The 20,103-nt window shown below is 36.9% G+C and overlaps 1 long non-coding RNA gene across 1 annotated transcript; it reads left to right on the forward strand.

The window, feature by feature from the left end:
- Nucleotides 1–11,592: 11,592 nt before the first annotated feature.
- Nucleotides 11,593–12,495, forward strand: LOC148766836 (uncharacterized). The gene is made up of 3 exons (XR_016034446.1): nt 11,593–11,639; nt 11,723–11,825; nt 12,345–12,495. It is a non-coding gene; the product is annotated as an uncharacterized LOC148766836 (long non-coding RNA).
- The last annotated feature ends 7,608 nt before the right edge of the window (nt 12,496–20,103 follow it).

Here is a 20,103-nt window from a genome sequence, read left to right on the forward strand (position 1 = left end):
ATTATGCGAAAAGAAGATATAAAACCACTATAAAGGACACTCCGTATATTTTACGGTGATTGCTCGTACAATCACCATTCTTGATGGTGCATTGTTGCTGATGTATCGAAAGAACTTTGCAGCAGCCGTCCACGAGCTGTGGTATTAAAACACATCAGACCAAGTTCAACTTCACACACATATACAGGAAATGAAAAATCGAAAATAAAAAATCTTATAAGTTAATTACGCAAGTGTACGTATCACAAACAAGTAGTAAAGTAGACTCGTGAGAGTCGGATGTCGATCCCACAGGGAATACGCAAATTATTTAATCCTAAGTACCAAATTTTAACAATTACGATTTTTATCCAGCCTACGCAAGGTTGTCAAATTAATTAACTAAATAAATTAAACTAATTATGAAAGCAAATAAACACGAGAAAATATCAATAAAAACGGACATAGGATTTTATCTTCCCCCTATGCAAGAATTGCTCACCCAAAACCCCTCAATTATGAAATATATGATTCATGATTATTAACCCGAGACACTAATTTACTCATAACCCGCTGTCGCGTGTATTATGAGTCTATTATTCATACACGATTCACTATATGTCTATGCAAACCAATTATAAATAAAGCATTAACTCACAAGTCTCGTAAATGGCTACCTAAGGTGATATCTGTATGTCTACGACACCACATGCAATCGACACACTCATCCGGTGAAAACTACTCGAAGGCTCTTATACTTACCGTCTAATTATCAAAATAGCTCTGTCAAGTCAATCCCAATAATCACAGATAAAGCACATAAATTGATCAAGTTCATGCACTAACAATCATAACAAGTATAAGAAATAATCATAAAATCATAATTGCATAATCTCAAGAAAACGGGTTCACAATCCCCACATAGGGTTCCAATCAAATTCCTAGATTAAAAACTTAGCTACTCATAACGAAAAACATAAAAGTAATAAAAATCATAAAAGCTATAAATAAAAGTCAAAGAGGGGAACTAGGATGAAGATTCGTCAAGTCTTCGTCTTCGTTCTTGTGCTCCTTGATCGCGTGTAGAAAGATGAAAAAATAAAAACCTAAAGATTTAAGATAAAAGGTAAAAGATATCTCTAATTGTGTGCTTGTGGCCTTTAAATAGGGTGCAAAAATATAATAGGGCGGGTTTCCTTGTATAATTAAAATTCCTTCACTGCGCCTTCACGTCCATCCGGACGGCCGTGCGAGATTATGCTTTAAAATCCGCACGGCCGCGCGGGCTTTAATTCTGCAGGAAATCTGATTTTTTTCACTTTTGGCCCACTTTTTCTCTGAATTTGCAGTTTTCACCCCAAAAGTTGTCAATTCTCCAATTTGCACCTAAAATACAAATAATAGCCATTTTAAGCACCAATTATCATTAAAACACACCAAAAGCTCCAATTAAAAGGTATAATTAAGTGTATAAATATACACTTAACACACCCCCAAACTTGAACTTTTGCTTGTCCTCAAGTAAAATCAAATTAAGAACACAAAACAAAACCATACATCTCATTACATAGATTGATGGGTCAACTTCGCGTTTTCAGAACTTGCAATTATGATGACAATTCATAGGTATTCGCAAGCTTAACATTCAACGGCACTTAGTCACTCACTATTACCAAAAACCACAAATCATACAATTGCTTCAAGTATCCAATATTTGCAAGTTAAAGATAGAAAGAATTTATACTTACATGCATATATTTGACTCCAAATACTCACCAAATTATTTTACTCAACTAATATTGAACAATAAGCTATTGGGATCATTGGGACTTTGTTGCTTTCAATTGTTAGGCTCTTTGGTCCGAGGTAGGTAATTATGGGAATGTGTGGCTAATTTTCTTGAATTGAGGTGATTACGCCAAAAATTGAAAGATAGGCGTTTGAAACAATGAATTCACCTCTAGGGACTTTAATAAACTTGATTCTCCAAAATTCACACGTCAACACTATTGCCTTTTAGGCAATGGATCGAGTTTTCATTCCGAATTCACAACTAGTCCTTATGTCTCCCTTCTAAACTATTCTTCTTCTTCTTTTTCTCTTTTTTTTTTTTTTTTTTTTTTTTTTTTTTTTTTCCGAAGAATTTATATATATATATATATATATATATTATATATATATATATATATATATATATATATATATATATATATATATATATATATATATGAAGATGCACATATATATCTATTATTTTTTTTTTTTATTTTTTTTTTTTTTTTGAATCGAAGAAGAAGAAAGATCTTATAAGAATTTTCGATCGTCCTTCAAGGGATAATTATTCAATAATCTCCACTTTTCTACCTTCCACATATTGGCTAAAAGAAAGAACACCTTTTCTCTGAGGCTCAAATCAAGGTTCTAAGGATAAATTCAACAAAAGGGTAGGCTTGAAAGGCTCAAACGGTTCAAAGAAGGCCCAAATCATATCCCAAATCACTTACTCTCAACACTTCGTATCATAAATGTCCTAAGGTGAGATTTAAAACCGAACAAAGCATGATTGAGCACAAATAAATTCCAAATTTAAAATGCAAAACATTCAACCAAAGCAATGCACAAAGTGTGATTCCTAGCAATAATTCACTTCTACGTTCCGTTGAATCGAAAGCTAAACAAATATCTACTCCTTTTCAACATAAAACAAGCAATTTCATCATCAAACATTGACCATCTCCCATCATCGTAGTTCATCGATGCATCGAACAATTTTTTTTTTTTTTTAATCGAAACGAAAATAATAAAACGGCAACTAAAACAAAAACTAACGCATGCAAAATAAAAACAATAAAACACAACTAAAGCGCACATAAATGAAAACAAGTAATCAACCACCCCCAAACTTAAAATTCACATTGCCCTCAATGTGATTCGCCCGAAGTTTAAGGATAGAAAACACCTGTTTTTAAGCGTAGGGACCATCGTCGGGTTGCTCACCAACTCCTCCTTGCGCATGAGCATTACCATCTCCGTCATCATCCGAAAGCTCGGGTACCGGCTCAAGAATCGGTGCGGGCAACGGAGCCGGTTCTTCACACTCGGGATTGCCACATGCCAAATGGCGCACAATGGCTTGGAGCATCTTTCCCGACCACCGTTGGAGGGATTCGATCGTGCTCACCTTGTGCTCCACCGTGGCAAGCCGATTTCTCGTGATCACCAACTCTCGCTCCATTCTTCTTTGGAATCGCCGGTCCGAACTTGTGCTTGGACCCTCGGGCGGAGCAATTGGTTGGTTCTCGACGGGTTGCTCGCCATCTTGGATGGGTGCCTTGTATTGCCGGGCCGCAAGGTCATTCATCGGATTCCGAATCGATGTGAAAATGTCCGTCAGTTTGGTTGGGACCTTCGCCTTCTTGCATAAGCCGGTAATGAGGCAAGCGAAATAAAACCCCTTGGAGTTGTTGACCATGGAGGTCCAAAATCGGCCGGATATGATTACGCCAATGTTGATCGGGGTGCCCTTGAGGATGTAGTATGCCAAAGCGCACCGTTCGGGGTCCACGCGAGTCCTCGAGCGGGTGGGAATGAGGTTGGCACATATGAATGTAAGGCACGCCTTGCCGACTTGGTTGATGCATTTCCACTCTAACTCGTACTTTTCTTCGGTGGATAGTTCGGACCAAATGGGGGGTCCATCGCACAACACCTCGGCGGTTTTCTTGCCCTTCCCCTTGCCCTTTGAAGTGCTTTCGCCTTTGGAAGTGCCCTCTCCGTCACGTCCTCGTTTCCCCATGATTTGAGAATGTGTGTAGAAGGGATTAGGAGTGGATTAATGCGCAAAAATTCCCCCAAACTTGACTTGGGCAATTCGTCGAACACCTTGTGGGCGTTCTTGGTGGAATGGATTTTTGGAGAATTTTGCACCTTTCTTGAAGCCTCCCTGCACAAATCAACAAGAATTCACCAAGATAAGAAGTATGTGTGTGCAATTGGTGAATTTTTCGGTGAATTTGGTCCAAGTAAATCGAAAATTTTGAAAAGAGGGGGTAGGGTTCGAATTAGAAGAGAGGGGGGAAATTGGAATTGTGAAAATTGGGGTTTGGAAAACCCCTATTTAATCTGTCTGTTTTTCCCCTCGGACGGCCGTGCGGGATTTTGGCCTAAAATCCGCACGGCCGTACCAAACACCGGATTTGGGCAGTAGCCCTTCGAATCTCGGACGGCCGTGCGAGATTTTGGCCTATAATCCGCACGGCCGTGCCATTTGGTGAATTAAGGCAGTGGCTGGGTCCGTTTCTCGGACGGCCGTGCGGGATTCCTTGTCTTTTTCGCACGGCCGTGCCAGTGTTTGCAATTAGGTCCCTGCAAAATAAAAACTTCTTATTAGTGCCCCTGAAACTTTTTTTTTTTTTCCAAAGCTGAAATAAAATAAGAGCAAACACTAACAAGTTAAATAAATAAAAACACAAATAATAAAATAAAAAAAAAATAAAAGAAAAGAAAAACGAAAGCTCGGGTTGCCTCCCGAGAAGCGCTAAGTTTATAGTCTTCAGCCAGACTTTGTTCCTCTTCTTCAATTCCTTAGCTTTTGAACCCATCTCCTAACTTCCTTTTGGAGAAAGTCTTGAATAAATGGGTTGATCCGATTCTTCTTTCGACTGGTTCGCTTATGACTGCCCTTGAATTTATTCTTCTTGATGTCATGAGGCTTGCCAACATCGTCTTTTATCACGGTGTTTTGAGTAGGTGTTGTAACCAACTCAACCTTTTTCTTATGTTCTCCTACATGCACATTAGTATCCACAAAAAAATTTAAATCATGTAATTTAACAGGAAAAAGTTTAGAATCACTTACCTCATCAAGAAGATAACATCCATTAGCCGTAATAGGCTTTTCATCCACCCGGTACACCTTGAAGATCACTGTTTCTTCCCCCACACTCATTCTTAGCTCTCTCTTTCCTACATCAATAATTGACCTACCGGTTGCTAAGAAGGGGCGTCCTAAGATAAGGGAAATATTTTCATCTTCCTCTATGTCTAGTACTAGAAAATCGGCCGGGAGTATGAACTTATCTACCTTGACCAATACATCCTCCACTATACCTAAAGGGTGAGTAAAAGATCTATCGGCTAGCTGCAAGGTCACGGAAGTAGGCTTAATTTCTCCTAAATTCAATTTCTCATAAATTGATAACGACATTAAATTTACGCTCGCCCCTTGATCACACAACGCCCGCCCAAAATACCTAGTACCTATTGTGCATGGAATGGTACAACTGCCCGGATCTGATCTAAGCTTCGGTGGAATTTTATTTGCAAGGATAGCACTACTTTGCTCATTGAGGTCTATGATTGCTGCACATTCCGGAAGCCTCATCTTCTTCGATACAAGTTCATTTATAAACTTAACCCAATTCGGCATATGCTTAAGTGCCTCAACAAAAGGAATATTAACATGCAATTTTTTAAGATAATCCAAAAATGACTGAAATTGCATATCAAGCTTAGAGTTTTGAAAACGTTGAGGGAAAGGTACCTTGGGAGTAGGTTCACTTACTGTGATCTTTGTGTTGCTTGGCCCGACCTCGGTTTTTTCCTTGGGCTCCTCTACAATAGGCGGTGGTGCAAAGGACTTTTTAGGAACTTCTTCTAATTGCCTCCCATTTCGCAAACTCACAGCATTGCACTGCTCGATGTTGCTCTTTCGAGGATCTTCCGTATTCGACGGCAGTGCTCCCGACGGCCTCGCGTTTAGTTGGTTTGCAAGTTGCCCCATTTGTGTCTCAAGGTTCCGAATGGATGCTTGAGTCGCCGTCATGAATTTTGCTAAGATGTCAGCGAGGTCAACTCCTTGGGGTGGAGCTTGAGGTGGTGCTTGCCTTTGTCCTTGTTGATTTCCTCCCCATCCAAAGTTGGGGTGATCCTTCCATCCGGGATTGTACGTGTTGGGGTACGGGTTCCTCTGTTGTCGGTTGGTGTCATGCACATAATTCAGAGACTCCGTTTCTTCTATGCGTTGGTCGGGAACTTGGACTGCGTGGACTTGCTGAGCCTGCAAAGCCGCTACTTGCTTCGATAGCTTCTCCAATTGGGCCGTGATTGCGGTGACTCCATCTAACTCCAAAATTCCGCCCGTCTTGACTGCTCCGCTATTCGACCGGTCCGATGCTCGCATGTATTTATTCCTAGCGATTCGTTCCAAGAGCTCGTATGCTTCGTCGTAGGTCAAACTCATGTACATACCTCCAGCTGCCGAATCAAGCACGGTTCTCGAGTTGTCTTGCAATCCATCGTAAAATATTTGCAATTGGCGCCACTCTTGAAGTCCGTGATTCGGGCACCTCCTTACTAGCTGCTTGAACCGCTCCCACGTCTCGAATAATGCTTCACCGGCTTCTTGTATGAAATTTTGAATTTCTCTCCGGATTCTCTCAGTTTTTGTTGGGGAGTTGTATGTGTTCATGAAAAGTTGCGCTAGCTGGGCCCAAGACGAGATGGAGTGCGGTGCGCGAGTTTGCAACCATTCTCGGGCTGCTCCTTGTAGGGAGTGCTTGAACAGGCGGAGTTGCAGTGCTTCGGGTGTTACTCTGTTCATCTTGTGCGAGTCACACGTCTCGAGGAAGTTGACCAAGTGAAGATGTGGATCTTCATGAGCTAATCCGCTGAATAGACCATTGTTTTGGAGCATCGTGAGGAGTCCCGCTCGAATCTCGAAATTGTTGGCTTCAATGGGGGGCTGCTGGATGCTTGATTGGACCCCATTGAGTGTCGGGACGGCGTACTCATGCAGTGCTCGTTGACGAGGTGATGGATTAATTAGCTGGCGTTGCTCTTGCTCGTTGACGATATTTCCTGCTGCATTCGGTAGGCGCCCTTGGTCATCTCCCATACGATTATTCTCTTCTTCCATTGTCGCATAAAAAGTACCTAGAACAAAATAAAAAAAAATTAATTAATTAAATAAAATTAATAAAACGACTGAAGTAAGAAAAATTGCTCAAATTTAATATTAGGATAAATAGATAATTTAGCCGTATTCCCTGGCAACGGCGCCAAAAACTTGTTGGGTGCTAAATACCCACACGCAAGTGTACGTATCACAAACAAGTAGTAAAGTAGACTCGTGAGAGTCGGATGTCGATCCCACAGGGAATACGCAAATTATTTAATCCTAAGTACCAAATTTTAACAATTACGATTTTTATCCAGCCTACGCAAGGTTGTCAAATTAATTAACTAAATAAATTAAACTAATTATGAAAGCAAATAAACACGAGAAAATATCAATAAAAACGGACCTAGGATTTTATCTTCCCCCTATGCAAGAATTGCTCACCCAAAACCCCTCAATTATGAAATATATGATTCATGATTATTAACCCGAGACACTAATTTACTCATAACCCGCTGTCGCGTGTATTATGAGTCTATTATTCATACACGATTCACTATATGTCTATGCAAACCAATTATAAATAAAGCATTAACTCACAAGTCTCGTAAATGGCTACCTAAGGTGATATCTGTATGTCTACGACACCACATGCAATTGACACACTCATCCGGTGAAAACTACTCGAAGGCTCTTATACTTACCGTCTAATTATCAAAATAGCTCTGTCAAGTCAATCCCAATAATCACAGATAAAGCACATAAATTGATCAAGTTCATGCACTAACAATCATAACAAGTATAAGAAATAATCATAAAATCATAATTGCATAATCTCAAGAAAACGGGTTCACAATCCCCACATAGGGTTCCAATCAAATTCCTAGATTAAAAACTTAGCTACTCATAACGAAAAACATAAAAGTAATAAAAATCATAAAAGCTATAAATAAAAGTCAAAGAGGGGAACTAGGATGAAGATTCGTCAAGTCTTCGTCTTCGTTCTTGTGCTCCTTGATCGCGTGTAGAAAGATGAAAAAATAAAAACCTAAAGATTTAAGATAAAAGGTAAAAGATATCTCTAATTGTGTGCTTGTGGCCTTTAAATAGGGTGCAAAAATATAATAGGGCGGGTTTCCTTGTGTAATTAAAATTCCTTCACTGCGCCTTCACGTCCATCCGGACGGCCGTGCGAGATTATGCTTTAAAATCCGCACGGCCGCGCGGGCTTTAATTCTGCAGGAAATCTGATTTTTTTCACTTTTGGCCCACTTTTTCTCTGAATTTGCAGTTTTCACCCCAAAAGTTGTCAATTCTCCAATTTGCACCTAAAATACAAATAATAGCCATTTTAAGCACCAATTATCATTAAAACACACCAAAAGCTCCAATTAAAAGGTATAATTAAGTGTATAAATATACACTTAACAGAAAGGCTCTCATTGTGAATGCAAGAAATAGGTTCAAATCACACAACAAAAAAAGAAGGGCAAATTACGGCCACCACCCCCCCCCCCCCCCCCCCCCCCCCCCCGAGGTATGGTCAAATTACGAAAAAAAACCCTCTTGTTTGGGTAATTACAGCCACCCCCTCCTTTTAAATATTTTTACGTAAAATTTATGTAATTCTGTTATTTACCGAACCAAATCGTATATTTAGTTCGGTAAAAGGTATGAAATGTTGGCGTACCGAAATTTTTGGTCCGATTTTACCGAATTAACATCCCTAAATTTACCTCTGGAGGGGTCTTTTCGTAAGATAAATACATAGTTGACGGGGATGGCTGTAATTACCTAAACAGGAGGGGGGGTTTCGTAATTTGACCATAGCTCAGGGGGATGGCCGTAATTTGCCCAAAAAAGAAACCACACAACATTCGTATCAACTGCACTTAATTCGTAACCACAGGACATTTTCAAAAGCACATAATTCAAAACCACATAATTAAATTAGGCACAAATCACAACACCATACTTGAAAACCCAAAAAAAGAGATACAACACAGATCATTAAATGGATTCAAATAACAACACAAACAAAATAACTTGGTTATAATATGTGCAAACGTTAGAGATATGTAATTCAGAACCACCTATAACTTTTTTTCTTCGATTTCAAATAGCCAGCACCCACATAACCTACTTAGCACAGTAAAAATAATGAAAACCACTTAAGATAATACCACTGAACATAGTCAGGACATGTTCATAATAAACACATCGTAACCAAAAATTGACGACGATGACGAATCAGATCAAAACAACTCTCCGGATTTCGAACTCGAAGATTCTCTGAAGAAATTTTCAATTGCGACCAAGACGACGCCGTCACAAGCATCATTCATGCTGAGGTTGAGGAAGCGTTGGCAGAAGTCGCCGGTGGCGACAATTACTCGTCGCCGGATTTTAAACGGCGGCTGATGGCTCGGTTGCGCAGTGGTGGCTTGGATGCCGGTGAGCTTCTTTCTTAATTGGTTACGATATCCAATTTTTTGATTAAAATATATATTAAACCTATATTCTTAAAAAAGATCTGAGGAAAAAGAAATCGGGAGAAGAGGGCCGAGATTTCGAGAAGAGATCGGGAGAAGAGAGGCGGCTACTATTAAAAGAAGAGAGAGAAAAGAAATCTGAGGAAAAAAAATTTGATTGGTTACGGGAACTCTCACCCCTCGGCGAAGGGGGCCGAGTTTTTTTGATTGGTTACAGGATCTCTCACCCTCCGCGAAGAGGGCCGAGATTTGGAGAAGAGGTCGAGAGAAGAGAGGCGGAGGCGGCTACTGTTAAAAGAAGAAAGAGAAAAGAAATCTGAGGAAAAAAAGAAAAGAGTAAAAAGCAGTTTGCCCCCTAAGCTAATGCCCGTTTTGCGCTTTGCCCCCCAAACAATTTTTTTTTGCACGTTTTTACCTTAACTCGTGTTTTTGTTGCACGTTGCCCTAAAAACGGTATTTTCCGGTGATTTCCGCCTGAATACTAGACATGCGCGAATCACGTGAGTTTGGCAGGGGCAAACTTGTCTGTTCACTAGTATACTTCATTCCCCTTCTTCTCTACCGACACCATCCTTCATCCTCCATTTTTAACGCAGATTTTCTCCCTTTGAAAACACTTTTCTCCTCTGTATCGCAAAACTCAATTTCACAGTCCAATTGATTATTCGAAAAGAATCCCCAATTCTCGAATCTGAAGAAAATAATTTTCCCATCTTAGTTCAATCCTCTCCCGACTAAGAAATTCTTACATTCGGAGAATATAAAATTGCACCCCAATCCAAAATCCAAACAATAACATCACATAAACAGTTCAAAAACATTAACCTTCATATTAAAGCAAACAACAATGGAGTATTTTTTTTTTTTTTCTTTTTTGCTACTGAAGACAGACCAAGGCAAAGTTGAGATTTTGATTTAACTAAGATTAAAAAGCAAGTGTTTTTTTTCTACTCTTAGTTGCTGTACTATTGAATTTTTTTTTTTTTTTTTTTTTTTTTTTCAGGAGCATGGAAAATTGATATGCTGAAGCATTCTCGTGAGGGAGAAAAAGCGAAAGAACCCTCGGTCTGCCCATCCCCCAATCCTCTCATGTCCAAAATCCCTGTACAAAATTGAAGAGGGAGTATGAAGGCCAAAAAGGGAGAATAACTGTGCCGGAAATTGGAGGTGGCAGTAGAGGAGGAATTTGGGGAAAGCATTTTCTAGTGCACTATTAGTGATTAAATGACGGGGAAGAAGAAGAAGATTAATCAAGAGGAGAAATGGAGAATTTGATTTTGCGTATTTGAGGATTTGAAAATTTGAGAAGAAGAGATTCTGGAGAAAAAAAAAAAAAGTAAAAAATAAAAGCAAGAGGATGGAGAAAAAGGGGGAAATCAAGTGAATAGACAAGTTTGCCCCCGCCAAACTCACGTGATTCGCGCATGTCTAGTATTCCGGCAGAAATCACCGGAAAATACCGTTTTTAGGGCAACGTGCAACAGAAACACGAGTTTAGGTAAAAACGTGCAAAAAAAAATTGTTTGGGGGGCAAAGCGCAAAATGGGCATTAGTTTAGGGGGTAAACTGCTTTTTACTCAAAAGAAAATAATAACAACGTGAGTTATAGGGTTAGGAAAAGGGTATAAGGGTGAATTAAATTATTTATAATTAATTAAATAATATTTTGGATTTATCTTAAAAAAGGAAAAAAAAAATTGGACCTCTCTTAATTGGACAATGCATATGAGGGGTGTTTGTGAAATAATCCCATATAAATATCCATAGAATAAAATCACAAAAGAAAAGGTGCAGTATCTTATAAACAAGGGTTTATTAGGGATAACCCCTAGTTTATATTTTCTAATGAGGTAGATCCAATTAATTTTTCCCTTTTTGAGATACACCCAAATTTGTCAACTTGGCAAAATATATTATGTAATTTCCCTTTAATACCCCTGTTTTATTTTTGAACGTCATTTATTTCCTTAACTACGTGATATGAGATTGCTGATACGTTGCCTAAAATCACGGAATAAAATTACGTGAGTATATTGGCGGTTTCTATCAAATCTTGTACAATCGGTTTTGAAGAATTTCTCCAGCGTTTCATCGTTTTCCATTGGATTTGAAGATTTTTTCACCGGCGTGGCGGTTTCTATCAAATCTTGTACAATCGGTTTTGAAGAATTTCTCCAGCGTTTCATCGTATTCCATCGGATTTGAAGATTTTTTCAGGGCAAGGGAATAGGTTCGGATTTGAGCGTTCATCGTTGTCCGTCGTTAAGCGGGTATGAATGTGTTTTTTTCGTTTTTTTTTTCGTTTTTAATTTCGCTGTATTTAATATCACAACGTGTACAATCGGTTTTGAAGAATTTCTCCATCGATTCATCGTTTCCATCGGCTTTGAAGAAGTTTTCACCGGCGTGGAGGTAGGTTCGGATCTGAGCGTTCATCGTTGTCCGTCGTTAAGCGGGTATGAACTTTTTTTTTCGTTTTTATTTTCGTTGTTTTTTGTGCGGGGGTTGTTGTGTTATGGTGGGTAGACATTTCAAGATTTGTGTTGATACGTTGATTATATTGGTAGTAAAGTAGATCGTTTCTTAAAAACATTACGTCGTCACATATACATCCTTATTCTGGCTGATGATGTTTGTTTGGAAGAGGATTCACAGAGTTGGCAGAGGATGGTTCACGAAGTCGGACCAGAGTTGTTTTATATGAGTGTCGTAGTTGGTTTACGCAATAATCGAGTGATAGTTGGTTTATTTGTTTATAACAGTTGATTTTATTGTGCTCGGTAGTACATTGAAATACATTTTCGCAGTTTTTTTTAACTGATTGTATGGGTTATGCATTTTCAAGTTTATTTTTGATGATGTTAATTTATTGTCATTCAAATGTATTTGCAGTCTATTTAATCATTTTTAAGTTCGTTTCATGATTTTAGGTTCATATGATGCTGAAGTTGTTATTTCTATTGATGATGGAACAGGGGGTGGGGGTGAACTAGTTGGAGCCGTTGATGCCACTGGAAGTGAGGCATTGAATGCATGCTTTGTGCAGTTGTTCGAAGAAGAAGTCGACTGCATTCCTGATGATAGCGACGAGGACATAAACTCAATGAATTCAAATGATTCCGATGGTTGTTATTTCCAAACCACCCTAAGATTTGATATGTTTAATTAATGTCGTGTTTACGATGTAATGGCTCGGTAACTTCGGTTAAGTGTTAAACCGTTGTAATACAGTAGTATACTATTATGAATACCGTATCATACTACCATTATCATCTTATTATACTATTATGAGATTATTAATGTACTAGAGTTTTTTAACTCGACATATTGGTTTGATTGTGTTATGATGTGTTTTAAGTATTTTATCAAAACCCTAGATTGAAATTATGAGATTATTAATGTACTATTTTATTGGTTATGTTGGAATACTTTACGTTGGTTTTGTTCTCAATGTTCTTGTCATTTCAGTGGTATATTGTTTATAACACAATTTCATATCACTACTATAACCGTAATATACTATCATAGCAGATTAATGTACTATATTGAAATTATTAATATACTACGTGGTTGAATAATACGGGATCCATAGTCGATTAACGAGATCCATAGTCGAATTAGATCAATGAGATAGTCTATTACATGATATGGGATAGTCTAACAATATTAAAACACAAATCCGCCGCCATCACTTATCAGATCTAGGATTTTGTTGATTCTTCGGCCCAATAGTCAAATAACTAAACTCATAGTCGAATTAGATATATGGGATAGTCTATTAAATGATATGAGATAGTCTATTAATTTTAAAACACAAATCCGCCGCCGTCACTTCTCAAATCTAGGATTTTGATGATTCTTCGGCCCATAGTCGATTAACGAGATCCATAGTCAAATTATATCAGTGGGATAGTCTATTAAATGATATGGGATAGTCTATTAATATAGATGTAATTCGACTATGCATCTCGTTAATCAACTATGGGCCGAAGAATTATCAAAACCCTAGATTTGAGTAATCCTAGATTTGAGTAACCCTAGATTGGAGCAGTGACGGCGGCGGCGACGGCGGCCAACGACGATGTCACTCCTAATTGATTGTTACGACCTTGGAGGCGGGAGCGGCGGAGGTCTTGGTCGTTTTTGGCGGTCTTGGAGGTGGAGGTGGTCGGATGTGGTGGTGGTGGAGGACTAGGCGGTGGTGGAGGTGTTGCTTATAGCCAATATCGTTGTTATCGTCGGTGGCCACCGGCGACAACGGTGACGGAGGTGGCGGCGGGTGGCGACGACGTACCTACGCGGCGGCTTGGTCGGAATGCAGAAAATCGTCGATCCACGCCGTATAAATTTCTGGATTTGGGAGGTTTGCAGATTTTTTGGTAGTGGGTTTGTGGGGATAGTGTTTTAACGGGAAAATAGGGAGGGATTTGATATTATTTCAAAAGGTAAAGTAACGGGATTTGTGGGATTTGATTGAGGGTACTTATGTAATTTAGAAAAGTTTGGGTTTTTATCAAAATGGCAAATTTAAGTTTGGGTCTACCCCTATTATTTGAATGTCTAAGGGGGTTATATCTAATAGACCCTATAAACAAACAACTTTTAATCTTCCTCCTAATTAATCTAATAAATAAATTGCACCTACCCATCTTGAGGTTAAGTATAATTATCGGTAGACCCCTACACTTTGGAAAATTACACATACTTTCGCGAGTTTTGATATTAGATTCAATTTTAAGTCTTGGCACATTTGACTACGGATTTTTTGCAATTTCAGTTTTATCCTTAACGAAATATTAAGTAAAAAAATAAAATTAAGGGTAAATTATGGCCAGTCCGAGGTAAGGTCAAATTACGGAAAACCCCCTCTTGTTTAGTAATTACAACTACCCTTTAACTATGAATCTTGCTACACGTCCGCCCTTACGGTGTCAAATTTAGTGGAATCTTCTAAATTATGTGGAATATTCTCCGATTTGTACATGTTTTACCCCATTCGAAGTCCACTCTTTGAAAATAAGATGATCATAAAATGTGTCTCTTGGCTAGTAAATATCAGATTTTGGTACATCGGAAACTGCATTTTTGCACAAAACGAATATAAACTAGAGAACATTCCACGAAAGTTGGAAGATTATGTTGAATTTGACACCATGAGGGTAGGCGTGTGTAAGAAAATTCATAGTTGATGGATGATTGTAATTACCCAAACAAGAGGGGTTTGTTCGTAATTTTTATCTGGTAATATTTGAAAATTTAAGTTAATAAAATAAAATAACTGTTCTCCACTTGAGAGCAGTTTAGAATTTAATAGTTGTATATTCTACTGTATATATTTTGTAGGGCAATAGCACATTTTGTGAAAATTATATGTTGGGTTGTATAAAGGGCAAATGGCAAAAAAAACATGATAAGGGACTTAAATGCACATTCGTCCAAAAAAGAAAATAGTCTTTTAAATAAACTCATCCCCATGTCTTTGATCTAAAATACCATCCATCCATTATACTCTAACTTCATTATATTATACATTGACCCACATTTAAACAAATATATCATATTAACCGTCATTTTAATAATTTTTTAAATTTTTTTTTTCTGAATTTTTTTTTTCCGACCAGATTCCGGTGTCAACTTTTTTTTTTGAAAACTTATTTTTTTCTGAATTTTTTTTCCGGCCGGTCAACCAGCGTTGACTTTTTATGTTTTTCCTTTTTTTGAATTTTTTTTCTTAGAAAATAATATTTTAATTAATATTACTGTCTTGGCTGCTAAATTACCGTCGCATACAGTAACATTACTGTTTGGGACAGTAATACTACTGTTTGCGACAGTAATATTATGAATATTATGTTCCCGAACAGTAATATTACTAATATTACTGTCCCAAACAGTAATATTATTGCATGAGACAGTAATATTACGGTCGAAGACAGTAATATTACAGTCGAAGACAGCAAAAATACCGGCGAAGATGATAAAATTAATTAATACAGTAATATTACTGTCTCAGACGGTTAAATTACTGTTGGAGACAGTAATTTAGCAGCCAAGACAGTAATATTAATTAAAATATTTTTTTTAAGAAAAAACAAAATTTCAAAAAAAAAAAAAAAAAAAAAAAAGTCAATTAACAGTTAAATTACTGTCTCCGACAGTTAAATAACTGATGGGGACAGTAATTTAGCAGCGAAGACAATAATATTAATTAAAATATTTATAAAAAAAAAGTCAATTAAAAGTTAAATTACTGTCTCCGACATTTAAATAACTGCTGGAGACAGTAATTTAACAGCCAAGATAGTAATATTAATTAAAAAAATTAAGAAAAAAATGTCAATGAACAGTTAAATTACTGTCTCTGACAGCTAAATAACTGCTGGAGACGGTAATTTAGCAGCCAAGACAGTAATATTAATTAAAATATATATTTTTAAGAAAGAAAAAAAAAAGTCAACGCTGGAGACTCGACGGTCAACGGCGGTTGACCGGATGGAAAATAAATTCAACGCCGGAGACTGGCGGTCTCCGGCGGTCAAAGGCGGCTGACCGACGGTCTATGGTGGTGGTGGATCAAAATTGGGGTCAAAATTGGTTAATTGGTGAAATTGGACTAAATTGGGGTGTAAATCATAAAATTAGAGTTGAATTAGGTTTCAAGGAATTTGGGGTAATTTTGGTAATATAAAAAGTTTTTTTTCTTATTTTCAAATAAATTTGGATGGACTGGAAATATTTGAAAGACAAAAAAATTGGAGATCCCTTTTATAATTAAGTGTCCTTGTCATGGATTTTTTTGAGATTAACTATAAAATATATATTGGGTTGATTTGACTTTTTAGATCGGATATTGATGGTTTTAAGAAGGATAAATAAATGGGAAAATCACAACCAACAACCTTAGTGATTTCAAAAATTCCCCTTCTTTTTGAAAATTACATCCACCCCTGCATTTAACGGTTGCAAAAAACCCTAATAGAAAATTGCATTGTCCAAGCTACCCTTTGTGTGAAAATTAAAATAATAATAAAAATATATGACAACTGAAAATGTCATACTTACGCATCAGTATTAACACACAAGTTTCACCCAAAATTGACATATTTCATTTTCACCCACCATCATTGGCACCCCTGTAACGTGTAGGCGGTGGAGTGGGGTTAGGTATTGTAGGTATGGTGGTTGTGGGATTCGGGATTCCGGTGGCGACGCCGGTTGGCCTTCGGCTTCCCAATGGCAGCGGGTGAAAGTTGGGAAAGGGTCGCATGTATCTTAATATGGGGTAGATGTAATTTTGAAAATAGGAGTTTTCCGTAATTGCACCTTACCTCATGGGTGGTGGTATATCCTGCATAAATATATGATTTGAATGAGTTAAAGCTATTTATTTTGTTTGTTATTTTAGAACTTATTGATTGTGCTTGTTTAAGTGCTAAATAAAATTAATACCTAAATTCGAATTACGCTAATGTGCAATTTTTTGGGATCATTTGAGGTAGGTCCAAAAAAGTAAGTGTTCATTTGACATACCTTTGAAGCCTTACTATAGTAGAGAAACCCAATCATAATTCATCATTATGAATACTCCTCAAGAGATAAAAGGATTATATTGTCTTCGTATGCAATTTTCGCCTAACAGCATTTAATATTTTTTTACCTGTATTTATCATTTTTCCTGTCTTTTCGTTTATTTCGTTTGTCTTTTCGTTTATTTTGTTATTTTTTCCGATAAATATTTTTTTTTAATTAATTTGTTTATTTTTTAAAATTTTCAATGCTTTTTATTTTCTGTAGAAATTTTCGATATGTTTACTACTGAAAACGACTACCTATGTAGTACGGACACGGACAACGAAACGGCGGATGCGAAAACGGACACGGGAAAACGGCATGTTCCGTAAATGGGGATACCGGAACTTAGGGAAAACATATAAATATTAAAAGTATAAGGGCATATTTATAAATATGCTATATAAACATATATAAATTTGTATTTATATATAAACTCTTTTTATATATATTTTTATACAAACATAATCAAAATAATTTTTACAATCAACTATTAATTTGCAATTGATCACTAAATTATGTAAATAATTAGGGAAATAACAAAAATATTTATAAATTTGTTATTCAAACACGTTTCTAAATTTTTAGAAATTGCAAAATGGCAATAAGGTGTCCGGCAGATGTCTTCGAGTTTCCGACACGAAGCGTGTCCGAAACGCGGAAACGTTAATAAGTTGAAGTTTAATTTCCATGCTACATAGACGACTACAATTACCTATTAGTTGACTGTTGTCATTTTTAGTTATGTTCAATTTCTTTTTACCCTAAAGTCACGGTCGACCAATTATGTACATGCACGAATATCACCAATTATATATAAAAAAAAAAGAAAAAAAAATCATCAACACCAACATCAAAATTTACAATATAAATATTTAAATTATAAATCAACTCGTAACCAATAAAGATATATCGAAATACACAATCGCATGCATATGTTACTATATCTTAAATTTCTTTGGGACTGGAAAGTAATTAAAAATTTAAAATATACTACTTATAATTATTTTTTTAATATTAAGTACAAATGAATATATATATATATATATATATATATATATATATATATATATATATATATATATATATATATTCATCAGTCATCACCATTGAGTTTCTTGAAAAAGTGAAATACAGAAATCAAACAGACTATAAATATCAGTTAGATGGATAATATTTTCTGTTATTCCTTATTTTTAAGAGACATGAATAATATAATGCTCGTGTAATTAAAAAATAAATAAATAAATAAAAATCACGAGGGACAAGAAAATATATATATGCAAATTGGATATTACATAAAATATTATACCTTAGCTGAAGTTCGATTATAGCTACTCTATGCGTAATGCGTTGTTGTAGCTATAACTACGTACAGATACTAATCAACATCATTAGTAAAATAAGTACTGATTTATTCTTCTCTTTTAATTTGTTTAACTTTGTAAAGACAAATAATATACTCTATTATATTATACACATGAAATCCAGAAATAACGAATAAATTAAAATCGGTTTTCCTTGCAAATGTGATAAGTAGATGAAGCGCACACGAAAAACGAAAAGCCTAGCTCAAGTTTTAAGAGGGCTTCATTAATTAAAATCAAGAAATATGTCTCAAACTATATATACATCTTGATCTTTGTTATAAGAATGAATTGGAACAAAGTTATTGAGTTACGTGAGTACATTTCGGAAATATTTTGATCCGAATGTTTTTCGTGTGTTTTACAACGAATTTGGAATACATATTAGATTTCGATTTCAGATACGATTTTAATTTTTTCCTCATGAAATTTAAATACTGATATACTTTATTGGCCCGGCCCAATAAACCAATGAGTATTTGGTCCATTTAAAATGTCCGATCCATCTACAAGGGTATTAACTAATGGCCCAATTCCATTAATAAGATCTTACTAGCTCATTAGGGTTTACTAATTCTACTTAGAGTTCTACTCTAATACAGATTCTACTAATTACACTATAAATAAACCATCTACCTAACTTTACAAGATACGTTCTATTCTCTAGTTCCGATACTTAGAACTCTATTGTTCTACCTACCCACTTGCTTGACTAGGCATCTATCTAACTTGAGCGTGGGAGGCAGGGACTCCAATCATGATTACCTACTCGCGTGTAGTAAACTACCCTCGTGTTCCCTTTAATCCACCCAAAGTGAGTAATACAACATCATTTTGGCGCCGTCTGTGGCAATGCTACCTAGTAGACAAGGTCAGGAGAACCCCTACCCTCCGATGACGAGCCCACCTAGGTAAGATCTACCTACGTTCCATTTATCAGAAACTACCAACTTAAATTTGCCCACCAATATGGGGTCTCTAATACTGCATAACATGGGTCACCCTCACCAAGACTTTACGCACCACCCTCTTCAAGGCTTTGACAGCGCCCAAAAAATAAAGAAATGGCAAATCCTTCTATCACCCAGCAACAAGTTCGCCAGTCAACTCAACAAGTTCGCTACCCAACCCACAACAAGTTCGCTACCCAGCACAAGTTCGCCACCCAACTCAACAAGTTTGCCGACCAACTTAACAAGTTCGCCAGCCGGTCAACAAGCTCGCCAGCTAACTGAACAAGTTCGCCATCCAACTTAATAATGTTTCCACTCAACCTAGGGTTAACACTTAAAATACCCGTCACACCCAACCTAGGATCGACACTCAAAACACCCAATCTGGAGTTGACATTCACAACACCCCTCCACCACTCCATTTGACTCCATTTGACCCGGTTAATGTATTACAAGCGACAACAAAATTATCTACTCCCGAACGACCTGCTACTCAAGACTCGATCGAGAGCGGGGGGTTTAATGATATACCTAATGGACCCACCCAATAAGCCAATGAGTATTTGGTCCATCTAAAAGGTTCGATCCATCTACAAGGTCATTAACTAATGACCCAATTCCATTAATAAGATTTCACAAGCTCATTAAGGTTTACTAATCCTACTTAGAGTTCTACTCTAATAGGGATTCTACTAATTATACTATAAATAAATCATCTACCTCACTTTGCAAGGACTTTTTATTCTCTAGTTCTGATACATTGAACTCTATTATTCTACATACCCACCTGTTTGCCTAGGCATCTATCTGACTTGAGCGTCGGATGAGTTTTCGCCGGATATATC

This window comes from Erythranthe guttata, chromosome 11 (genome assembly GCF_056151865.1).
Source record: "Erythranthe guttata isolate IM_541 chromosome 11, IM_541, whole genome shotgun sequence".
In the NCBI taxonomy this organism is placed as follows: domain Eukaryota; kingdom Viridiplantae; phylum Streptophyta; class Magnoliopsida; order Lamiales; family Phrymaceae; genus Erythranthe; species Erythranthe guttata.